Below are 12603 nucleotides of genomic sequence, written 5' to 3' on the forward strand. Positions count from 1 at the left end.
GAACTATAACCCATGGATGACAATGAAAGAAACACCACACAAGTTGCGATAAGCCACAAACTAAAATATTTCTCCATCACACAAAAAACCTACATAGTTCATCATCACCACAGAACCTGTAAGTATATCCACATCTCTTATCTACACATAAACATTGAAGTTTTACCCCCACAAAGAAGTCAAATCTCCAAAAGCAGAATGATAAGATAGCTACAGAGACAAGAAATTACTAGGTGCTAGAAATCTGGACAACACACAATGCCAAAGAATTTAGCAGGTCAGGCAGAATCTATGGACAGTTGACATTTTATGTCAAGACCCTCAGTCAGGACCAGTCAAAACAGTTTGCCAACATCCTACATTTGAGATAAAGAAGCAAAGAACATAAGAGATGCCACCACATGAGAGAGATGTTCTTTCAAGTTCAGCATCTCACCATTTTGCCCTTTACAGGCTGAAGAATCACACTGGTCTAAGCCACCACACAAGCCAAAGCGAGAAGGAATCTGCTGGGTTTGTTCGCAAAGAATGTTTCATTTTGACCACTCCGTAATTTATTACTTGACCGACAGTTAGAGACACTCAATAAGGAAGGTTAGTAAGGCAACTCTCTTATTCCTTCTACTCAAAGACCATCTGGAGCAGAAAACTAGTGTTGAGTCAAGATGATGGGGACAACAGTGATTAAGATTACAGTATGTCACTACATCTGAACCCACAACTCAACCTCAGGGACTGGCACGAGGAGTGATCAGAAAAAATACATCAGTAAGGAAATTCTTCTCAGATATAGCGGGCCACCACAAGCTGCGGTTTGCACCAAGCTTAGAAATCTGCTGCAGGGCCTGACTGGGTAGGGGGCAGCTTAAAGAGCCCTGGAGACTGGGATGGTTTCACACAATGGCTAATATGGGCAAGTTATGTCTTGGCTTGTGCATTGCCATATCCATTTGTGACAGGAAGTATGGAGGACTTCACTTATACTTTTTGCTGGATGCTACTTGCAGCACTGCAAATTTTTCTTGCCTTTCAGATAACAATCCAGCTCTCCCATATATTTCAAAGTTGCATTAGCCTCCACTGACATGCCTGGCAGAACTTCATTACTGCTGTGCAAAAAGAAACTTTTTTCCTTATGTTACTATTGGTCCATTTGCCAATTACATTCCTCTTCTGATCCCTGCCTCAACAATTGGAACAGTTCCTCTCCATCTAATTCATGTAACCTTAAATGCTTTAAATCAATGGCAACCACCACAGTTTCAAGAAGAATGACCTTGAAGGACCTTCCCAAATTTACTCATGCAACCAAAATATGGAAATAAAATCAGATGAAATCATTATTTCAAGAATATACTATCTGAGCAACATTTCACATTGAAGCGGTAGGCAACAAATTGGGACCCATGTTAGACATCTGCTGTGGGTGCTTAAAGAGATACGACAGTGAGAAACTTGAGCATTAAAATTAATTTGACCTCCTGACAGCACAGTCCTGCCAGAAGAGCGCAGCCAAAGACCTTCGAGTGGTGATGATGAATTTCCAGCACCTGAGCTTGCAAACACATTGTACATAAGGTCAGTTGAGTTAGAATGTGCTACTGCTATAGATTCTGAAAATCTGTTTATTGCTGATGAGTACTGTATGTTTTTAACCTCTTTGCCCCCAAGGTCCCCAAGGCATCTTGAATAGCCAGCTATAGCCTAACCTTTCCTGAAATGTGTGGCACCAACAGAATGAGTACCTAATAGAAAAATGACAAGGACAACACTCACTGTTTGGGTACCTTATGCAAAAGCTGAAAGGTATCTGATGATCCTGCAATCAGGTCTACCAATCTCAGAAGATCTCATCTTCAAATGGAAGGAAAAGCAACAAACTAGTACAATGAGCTCTAGTTTGAAAGAGATTGTTGATCAGAGCATCGAAAAGTGACTTTCAATACATGCCTCTACAGGCAAAATCATGTGGCGGTCATGCAATGAGTAACATTATTAGGTGCTCACCTAATTGCACTCTAAAACAGCAGGTCCAATTTCAGAATTAGTGCAATAAAACTTAAAAATAATAACTAGCATGACACTATAGAGTCTAGTTGTTTTTGCCGGAAGTGTATTCACTACATTCCAGCACTGTTCTCTAAAGAAACGCTACATCCTCTCCATGGAATCCGTGGGTTTTCTCTGGGTCCTCCAGATACCACCCATAGCTTAAATACATACAGAGTAGGTCAACCGGTCATTGTAAATTGTCCTGTGATTAGGTTAAGGTTAATTGGAATTAAATAAATATGCAAATAAATATTGAATAATATGAGTACACAACATCTCTCCTTATTACATAAGCAATAGGATTTTAAAAAATTTATTCTTAATAAATATGAAAAACTAACCTATTTTAATGCGGCACACATATCTGCACTCACTTCTGCCAAACTATCCAGAATCAGCGAACTGTTTCCTGAGACTGAAGGCAAGTCAGTCTAGCTTCTCGTTCTGTACCATCTCAGTCTGCTGCACAGTGGCACAGATGGATAGTTGCCTAGAAGCAGGTCATTTGCTCTGCCATTCAAATGATACACAACAATAAAAGCTCGCACTTGGAGAGGGATGCTGCTGTCATCATGTCGAAGATGCTTTAAAAAATACACTCTAGTTACAGGTACAGTCATAAAGAAAATTATGTGAGATTTTAGACTGAGATATTTCTGTGTTCAAAACAGAAACATGATTGAAGTAACTCAAACTTGGCAAAGCAGTGCACAAGTTTAGAGATGTCACTTTGGTAATGGAAAGGGAAGCTAAGAAGGCCTGAGAAACCTTTAGAAAAATTGGGAGATATTCCTTTATTGAAGAGGAATTACATAGAACAATACAGCTTAGGAACAGGCCCTTCAGCCCAAAATATTGTGCCAAACCAAATAAATTACCGTAGATTCCGGATTTTAAGCCACTACTTTTTTCCCACATTTTGATCAGCTTTGAACACTGCGGCCTTTTCTACGGTGCGGCTAATGCATGATTTTTTTTCATGCCGCCAAAAACATTTTGCCTCGTAACAGTAGACCAATAAAATTGATGAGTAGTTCACAGAGGTCCAATGAAATTGTACGATAAATCAAGCGCACTTTCACAATTAAATTATTGTAAATCAGTCATTTGTACTCACCCTCATCAACATGGAAAACACTCGAAGAAAAGCATTGTGCTGCCTTTATGGCAGTTATTTAGTTTATAATATTTTCGCTTAGTAATTCATTTGTTAGTATGTTTTCTGTACTACAGCCCGGAATGCTAGACGTCACATCCGGTTTCGCCGCGTCTTGTGGGAAATACCGGTTTGCGATAAACGGGAAGGTGGGGGGGAGCGGCGGATCCAAAACGCTGCTTTTAAGTTAAAGGTGATCAATAACTTTTCCTGGTAGGCTGCAGTATATATATTTTTACCAGTCGCTAGGAGATATTGGAATGTATATGCAACGTAATTTGTGTGTTACCGATACGTATGTATATTTAAAAGTAGCCGTATTACAGGCACGGTTCGAAAAAAAGCATTTGCAATATGTATTTGTTTGTTACCATATGGATTTAATTAAAAGTTAAAAAATCCTCACGTGTAATATCTTTCTGTGTAAATATCTCATATTACAACGTGGGACACCTGCGGCCTAAAATCCGGTGCGGCCTGTACAAGTACAAAATTGATTTTCTTTCTAAAATTAGAGCCAGCGGCTTTTAATCAGGTGCGCTCTGTAGTGCGAAATCTACGGTAGTAATCAAATAACCAACTAAACTAATCCTTTATGTCTACACGATGTCCATGGCTCTCCATTTTCCTCGCATTCATGTGTCTGTCTAAACACCTCTTAAAAGTTCCTAGTATATCTATCTGCCTCTCTCACAATCTCCAGGTAGTGCACTGCAGGCACCCACCACTCTGTGTAAAAAAAAACTTGCCTCTAACATCTCCTTTGAAAGTGTTCCTCTCACCTTAAATGCATACCCCCTGGTATTAGACATTTCAACCCTGGGAAAAAGGTACTGTCCATCTATTCCATCTATCACCTCTCAATCTTATAAACCTCTATCAGATCTCCTCTCAGCCTCCTCCACTCCAGAGAAAGCAACCCAAGTTTGTCCAACCTCTCATTATAGCACGTGCCCTCTAATCCAAGAAGCGTCCTGTAAACCTGCTCTGCACCCTCTCCGAAGTCTTGACATCCTTCCTATCCTGAGGTGACCAGAACTGTATGCAATACTCCAGGTGCGGCCTAAATAGAATTTTATAAAGCTGCAGCATAAATTCCTGATTTGTGAACTCCATGTCTCAACTAAGGGCAAGCACGCCATATGCCTTATTAACCACCCTATCAACTTATGTAGCTACTTTCGGGGAGCTATGAACTTGGACCCAAAGATCCTTCTGTTCATCAGCAATGTTAAGGATCTTGCCTTAAACAGTATACTGACTCTTTACATTTGACCTACCAAGATGCAACATTTCACACATGGCCAGATTAAACTCCATCTGACATTTCTCCACACATACCTGCAAATGATCTATATCCCATTGTATTCCTTGCCAGACATCTATGCTATCCACAACACAATCAATCATCATATTGTCTACAAAACTTATTAACCCACACACATGCATTTTCATTCAGGTTATTTATATACATCACAAACAGAAAAGGTCCCAGTACAGATCCCTGCAGAACATCATTAATCATAGACCTCTAGCTAAAACAGGGGTTCGCAACCTGGGGTCCATGGACTCCTTGCTTAATGGTATTGGTCCGTGCATAAAAAAAGGTTGGGAACCCTTAGCTAAAGTAAGGCCCTTCACTATCAACTTCTGTCGTCTATGGGCAAGCAGTTGTCAACCCAAAGAGCCAATGGGTCCCATGCATCTTAATCATCTGGGTGAGCATCCCTTGAGAGACCTTGTCAATGTCTTATGAAAATCCATGTAGGCAACAGCCACAGCTCCACCTTCATCAACCACCCTCATCACCTCATCAAAAAACTCAATCTAGTTAGTAAGACACGATTTGCCCCGCACAAAACTCTGCTGGCTCTCCCAAGTTAGGCCATGGTTTTCCAAATGCTCATAACTTCAATCCCTAGAAATTCTCTCCAGTAACTTCCCTACCACTAACAAGAGACTCACTGGTCTATAGTTTCCAGGATTATCCCTGGTTTCCTTCTTGAACAGTGGAACAACATTAGCTACTCACCAGTCCTCTAGGACCTCACCTGTGACCAGAGAGGGCATAAAGATATTAGTTAAGACCCCAGCAATATCTTCATTTTCCTCTCTTAATAATCTGGAGTATATTCCATCATGCCCTGAGGATTTATTCACCTTAATGCTCTTTCAGAGACCAAACAATACATTCTCAACTTCAAAATACCCTAGTGTATTAATATTCTCAGCAATGATCTCCCTATCCCTACACATTCCTCTACTTGATAAATATTGATGTGAAGTACAGGTGTCCCCCGTTTTTCGAACGTTCACTTTATGTCAATTCGCTGTTACGAAAGACCTACATTAGTTACCTGTTTTCGCTAACAGAAGGTGTTTTCACTGTTACGAGAAAAGGCAGCGTGCACGCCGAGCAGCCAAGCTCCTCCCCTGGAACTGCATTCTAGCTGCCATTGCTTAAGCACGTGCCTGTGAGCATCTGTGATTTACGTCAATTTATTTTGTGCATCCATTAGCAAGATGAGTTCTAAGGTATCGGAAAACCCTAAAAGAGCGCGTAAGGGTGTTACACTTAGCGTAAAACTAGACATAATTAAGCGTTTCAATCGTGGTGAACAAAGTAAGGACATAGTTTGGCTAAGGGTTTGTGGAAGTTGACGAAGATGATGTTGAAGAGGTTTTGGCATCCCATGACCAAGAACTGAGAGATGAAGAGCTGATGAAGAGGAAAGGATAACAATTGAAACCGAATGCAGGAGCGAACGGCCCAAAAGTGAAGTCGTCCAGGAACTGAACGAGAAGCAATTGCGTGAAATTTTCGCTGCGATTGACAACGCTGCAATGATTGCAGAAAAGTATGACTTTAATTTTGAAAAGATACATAGGTTTAGGGCATATTTGCAGGATGATTTGAGTGCTTACAAAGAACTATGTGATAGGAAAATGCGCGAGGCTAAGCAGTCAACATACTGTCGTTTTTCAAGCTTTCCACATCAGCCACAGCAGACGACGAACTTCGACCTTTGACATTGAGGCAGGCAGACATAGAAGAAGGTGACCTGCCTGCCCTGATGGAAACAGATGATGATGAGATGATATCCCAGTCTCCTCTACCTCCGACGACTCAGTCTAACACACCATCATCAGTGTGCTCGCTCTTTTCCCGATTCCGGTAAGTGAAACTACACTGGGCGTACATTATTTCTACTTTATATAGGCTGTGTATTTTTATGTGTTATTTGGTAGCTTCAGAGCTTAAAGGTTACTGGACAGAGTGTTTCTGCTGGGAGTGCTTTGCCTTGTATTTCTGCCGCGAGCGCTTGTGCCATGTGTTTTTGCCACGAGCGCTTGTACTGTGTGTTTTTGCCACGAGCGCTGCCAAGAGCGCTTGCGTGAGATTTTTGCTGCAGTGGACAGTGCTACAGTAATTGTAGAAAAGTATTCCTACATTATATAGGCTGTGTATTTATCAGATCATTCCTGCTCTTACTATATGTTACTGTTATTTTAGGCTTTATGTGTTATTTGGCATGATTTGGTCAATTATTTTTTGGGTCTGCAAACACTCACAAATTTTTCCCATATAAATAAATGGTAATTGCTTCTTCACTTTACGACATTCCAGCTTACGCACCGTTTCATAGGAATGCTCTACCTATGAATAGTGCGGGAAACCTGTACTCACTAAGAACCTCACCCATATCCTTCGCATCCAAGCGAATGTTCCCCCCTTTACTCTTGGGTGGTCCCACTCTCTCCCTGATTATCCTCTTGCTCCTGATGTATTTATTGAATGCCTTGCGATTCTATTTTTAAAAAAGTGCCAAGGATTTTTCATGACTGTACTTTTGTGGCAGGACTGTGCTGTCAGGAAGTCAAATTAGTTTTAATGCTCAAGTTTCTCACTGCAGTATATTTTCAAGCACTCACAGCAGGTGCCTAACACGGCTCCCAATGTGTTGCTTACTGCTTCAATCTGAAATGTTGACCTGGTAGAATATTCTTGAAAAAATGATTTCATCTGATTTCATTTTAATATTTTAGTTGCATGAATAAATTTGGGAAGGTCATTCAAGGTAGGTCAGTCTTCAACAATGCAAACAATGTAAATGAGAAATATTGTTTTTATTTTTGGTGCTGCAAATTATTTGCTTCTTCTTCTGCAAGACCATAAGCCATAAGAGTAGAATTAAGTCATTCAGCCCTTTGAGTCATAGCTAATTTATTATCCCTCTCAACCCCATTCTTCTGCCTTCTCACTGTCCATGGCAATAAATTCCACAGATTCGCCACCCTCTAGCTAAGGAAATTACTCTTCACCTCTATTCTAAATGGACATCCCTCTATACTGAGGCTGTGCACTCTATTCCTAGACTTACCTAGTATTCTGCTCACAATACTCCAAATACTGACCAATGCCTTTGAAGCCTCATCATTAATTTTATATTCCAGTCCTCCCGACATGCATTGCATTTGTCTTCTTTACCACCAACATAATCTGCAAGCTAACCAGGGGAAAATCCTGCATAAGGATTTTCAAGTCTCTTTGTGCCTCTTATTTCCCAATTTTCTCCTCGTTTAAAAAATACCTTTATTCCTTCTTCCTCAATGCTGATAGCCACAAGACGAGAAAAGTACTGCATTTGATTACAGTACTAATCCTATAAAGTAATGAATTACATTGGACAGAACTACATGTCATTCCAAGACATTTTTACTTGTTTCTTGTTTAGAAGTTAAGCATCATAAGATTTCATGAACCCCAAGTGTATTTGAATATTAAGATCCTTCAGGTACTTTTGAAGAAGAATAATACTGAACATTAATAATCCAGGAAGACCCAAGTCAAAGACTGGAATTGCAGCATAGTGAGTTAGATTTGTAGATCAGACTGTAGATTATCAAATGCTTAAGAACATAACGTTGTGAATGACAGCTCTAATTTTTGTGGGGACTTATCTACAGAAAATCTTTGTTATTCTCAATCTGATGCTGCTATCATCATTTTAAACCTAAAAACCAGAAAGTCATTGGCAGTTGTACAACATCTGCAAAGATCATGAAGCAGCTGCTAGATTGGAAACCTTCCAGATAGTTCCAACAGCAACAAAGAAAAATCCATTCCCATCTCAGATATTATTGAATTTCTGCTATTGCATTGTCCCTTGGTGAATATTATTCAGTACTTCTGTTTTGTTCTCTAGTGCTCATCAGTTGATAAGGCATTAAGCAATGATTATGCTATCTACATGCTAGCACACATTCACTTACAATCAAGACATTAGGCCAGAATTTTCTGTGGCTGCAAACATATGGTTCCAACACATCCACTGTTTTGCATTAGATGTTGCTGCAATGAAGAATAGAAATGCAGTGGCACCCTCTATAGGTCATTGGAGAAGTTTGTGAACAATGCAAGCAAAGGTCTCAAAAAAAGTTAAATATGAAAGAATGCAATATGGGGAGGCCGGGGAACATCTTCATTCCAGCTTTTTAACAAATGATTTTGAAAAAAGAGTAAGGGATAAAAGTGTTTATCTATTTCTATACCAAGCTTTGTTGGTGTTTACTGTGCAAGTGTCAGAAACATCAGAACATTCTGACAAATAAATTTTACAATTAACTACAGCTGAATTTTCTGTGGTCATTTTGACAATAAAAATAAATTTCACGTCTTAATGAAGCCTGGATTTAATTTGCCCATTTTAGTTTTCACATTAAAATAATAATCAGTTCCAATATGCCTTTCTCTACTTGCCTCTAAAAAAATGGCCCCCAGTGAAACAAAGTAGAAATTAATTCAAATCTCCTTCCCTGTGTGATAAGAACACAGAATACAATTGATAAGTTTTGCCCTTTACATCAACACATCTGAGTACCAAATATGCTTGAAAATAACACCTACAAGCCCAGTGACATAAGACAGATAAATGACCTTCTCAACCGGGGCTGAACAAGTATTCCACAGTTTGTTCAATAATACCTCAAGATTTTTCATCTTCCCTTGTAACAACTACACTAAACAAAACCTGCAACTTATTACAAGCCCAATGAGAATTCAAGATTTGTTGCTCCGTGCTGTCTATAGAAGCAACGAGAATAAACAATTCTCTTTTGTTCTCTTGTCATAGAAGTGGCTCTTCATGTTGCTATTCATTTTGTTTCACTTCCAGAAAGCTCCTTTCTTTATATTACACTTCATATTTGAAGTTGGCTCCAGCGACTACAGAAACATCTGTTTACTGTGATGACAGCAATTGAGTTGTTTCTGACAAGAACCCATATGAGGTTTCCTACGGTAGCACCTTTCTTTCAGATCAAAATCAGTTTATTACTAACATTTGTTACTTTGTGGCAGCAGTAATGTGCAAGGCATAAATAAATTATGCAAAAAAGGAATAGTGAAATAGACCGTGGAACATTCAGAAATCTAATGGCAGAGGGGAAGAAACTTTTCCCAAAACATCGAGTGTGTCTTCAGGATCCTGCACCTCTTGCCTGATAGCAGCAATGGATATGTCCCAGATGGTCAGTGTCCTTAGTGATGGATGCTGCTTCCTTGAGGCACCACTTTTCAAAGATGTCCTCAATGATGTGAAGGGTTGGGGCTGTGCCCACGATGGAGCTAGCTGAGTCTATAATCTTCTGCAGCCACTTTCAGTTTTGTACATTGGAAATTATGCAGGCAATGATGCAACTACTCAGAATGTTCTTTCATTGTACATTTGTAGAAATTTGCTAGGATCTTAAAATCCGAATGAAGTATAGTCACTGGTGTGCTTTCTTTGTGATTTCATCGATGTGTTGGTCCAGGATAGGTACTCTGAGATGTTGACTCATAGGAACCTGAAGCTGCTCATCCTTTCCACCACTGACCCCACAACGAGGACTGGTGTGTGTTCTCCTGACTTCCCTTTTCCGATATCCTTGGTCTTGTTAACATCGAGTGCGAGATTGTTGTGACACCACTAACCAGCCGATCTATCTTGCTCCTGTACACCACTTCATCGCCATCTGAGATTTAGCCAACACAGAGGTGTCATTGGCAGATTTATACATGCTGCTTGAACTGTGCCTAGCCACACAGCCATGAGTATTAATAAAGCAGAGCACAGGGTTAAACACACATCCTTGTTATGGTTTCTGAAGGCCAAATCATTGTCATCATTTTAGCGTGTTGAATATAAAGATTGTTTGGGTTACACTGAAAGAAGTTTTTAAATTCTTTATCTCTTACAATACAAAGTCAGAATTGTACAACAAAGAAACAGGTCGATCAGCCCACCATGCACATGCATATCTTTTCTAATCCTATATGCTTGCAGTAATTCCATATTGTTCTATCGTGCTCAATCAAGTATTTTTTGATATGATTTTTAAATTTCATTGATGTTCTTGCCTTCACAATCTTCTCTAGCAGCACATAGCAGATACCAACTACTATTTGTGTGATAGATTTTCTTCCTCAGACTCTCTTAAAGCCTCCTTTCACTCAAATTACTGAGGGAAATAGACACTAGCTAAATACCCTATCCAGAGCTTTTAATTTTATAAACCTCCATCAAATCACCTCTCTGCCTCCGCCCCTCCAGGGAAAACAGACCCAAGCTTTTCAATCTTTTCTTGTTACTGAAGCACTCCAATTTTCTCATGTAATGCATGATAAGCAGAACTGTACATAACACAAATTATGTACTAATACCTAATTAAAGTTTGTTCAACTATAATAGGACATTCCAACTCTTGTACTTGAAGTCTTGATTAATGGATGCAAGTACAGTGTCTATAAAAAGTATTCACCCCTGTGGAAGTTTTCAGGTTTTATTGTTCTACAACATTGAATCACAGTGGATTTAATTTCGCTTTTTTTTACAATGAGCAACAGAAAAAAAGATTTTTGTGTCAAAGTGAAAACAGATCTCCTCAAAGTGATCTAAATTAATTACAAATACAAAACAAAATAATTGATTACATAAGTATCCACCCCCCCCCTTTAATATGACACACCAAATCATCACTGATGCAGCCAATTGGTTTTAGAAGTCACATAATTAGTTAAATGGAGATCACTACTGAACAGACGTGGTGCTCAATTGGTTACAATAAAAATACACCTATATCTGGATGGTCCAACTGCTGTTGAGTCAGTATCCTGACAGAATCTACACTGGAGACAAAAGAACACTCCAAACAACTCTGCAAAAAGGTTATTGAAAAGCACAAGTCAGGAGACAGATAGAAGAAAATTTCCAAGCCACTGAATATCCCTCGGAGTACAGTTAAGTCAATCAGCAATGAATGGAAAGAATGTGGCACAACTGTAAATCTGCCTAGAGCAGGCCGTCCTCAAAACCTGGGTGACCATGCAAAAAGGGGACTAATGAGGTAAGCCACCAAGAGATAACAACTATGGAGGAGCTACAAGCTTCAGAGGCTTAGATGGCAGGGACCATGCATAAGTTACGTCAAACAGTCTAACAGAAAGGAGTCATCACTTCCCTGGCTATATATCGACTCCTTATACAGTCTAATGGCTGAGATTATCACAAGATAATTTACAATGACCAATTAACCCACCAACTGGTATGCCTTTGGACTGTTGGAGGAAACTGAAGCACCTGGAGGAAACCCACACAGTCATGAGGAGAACATACAAACTCCTTACATGCAGCAGCGGGAATTGAACCAAGGTCACTGGTACTGTAAATCATTGTGCTAACCACTATGCTAACCTGCTGCCTTTAGCAGTAAGTGCAGAAATCCCTACAGGTTGATTTTTACAACCAAAAATATAATTCTTACAGCTATTCAATCAATGGCAATCTGTCCCCTGAGCCCAAAGCCTTTCAAAACAAGAATTATTGTCAGTAATTGTGGAAATGGCCATTTCCTTTTAAAAAGAAATATCTTAAGAATTTTTCTTTTCATTAAATTTTACAGGGATGTTTCTTCTTCGAATAAAAAAGGAACTTCTAAGTTATACTGCTTATCGTAGTCAAACACTTAAGCAACAACTTAAGTCTGAAAGGGATGTTTTTTTTCTGAAAGAGAATACAGTACCTGCCTTCTTGAAAAGATCTATTACCATTTCTGTTTCCTTTTACTGCACACCTTCAAAATACCTCTGACTCACACTCTTTACTCTTCAGTTTCCCGTTAAAGGCAGCTGCCTCAAATGTTTTATGTGAAAGCAAGTTATACACTTTAAACATGATCTGTATAAAGAAATTCCTTTCAAATTCTTTGTTGGCAAGACGGTCTTATTCATGATTCAAGTTCAGAACACCTCTGCAAATCTTTCAAAAACTCCAGCACTCGTTTTTCGAGAGATCGAACCTCATTAATATTGCATCTTTAAAATCCCCACAGTCTAGTTCTTGTAATTTTCTCCA

At 39.4% G+C, this 12603-nt stretch overlaps 1 protein-coding gene across 5 annotated transcripts in view; it reads right to left on the minus strand.

Annotated features, from left to right (window-relative positions):
* Positions 1–12603, minus strand: part of LOC140717185 (TBC1 domain family member 22B-like) — a 339243-nt gene that overhangs the window by 147282 nt on the left and 179358 nt on the right. The window lies entirely within an intron of this gene.

The sequence above is a fragment of the Hemitrygon akajei genome, chromosome 27 (genome assembly GCF_048418815.1).
Source record: "Hemitrygon akajei chromosome 27, sHemAka1.3, whole genome shotgun sequence".
NCBI classification, from domain to species: Eukaryota; Metazoa; Chordata; class Chondrichthyes; order Myliobatiformes; family Dasyatidae; genus Hemitrygon; species Hemitrygon akajei.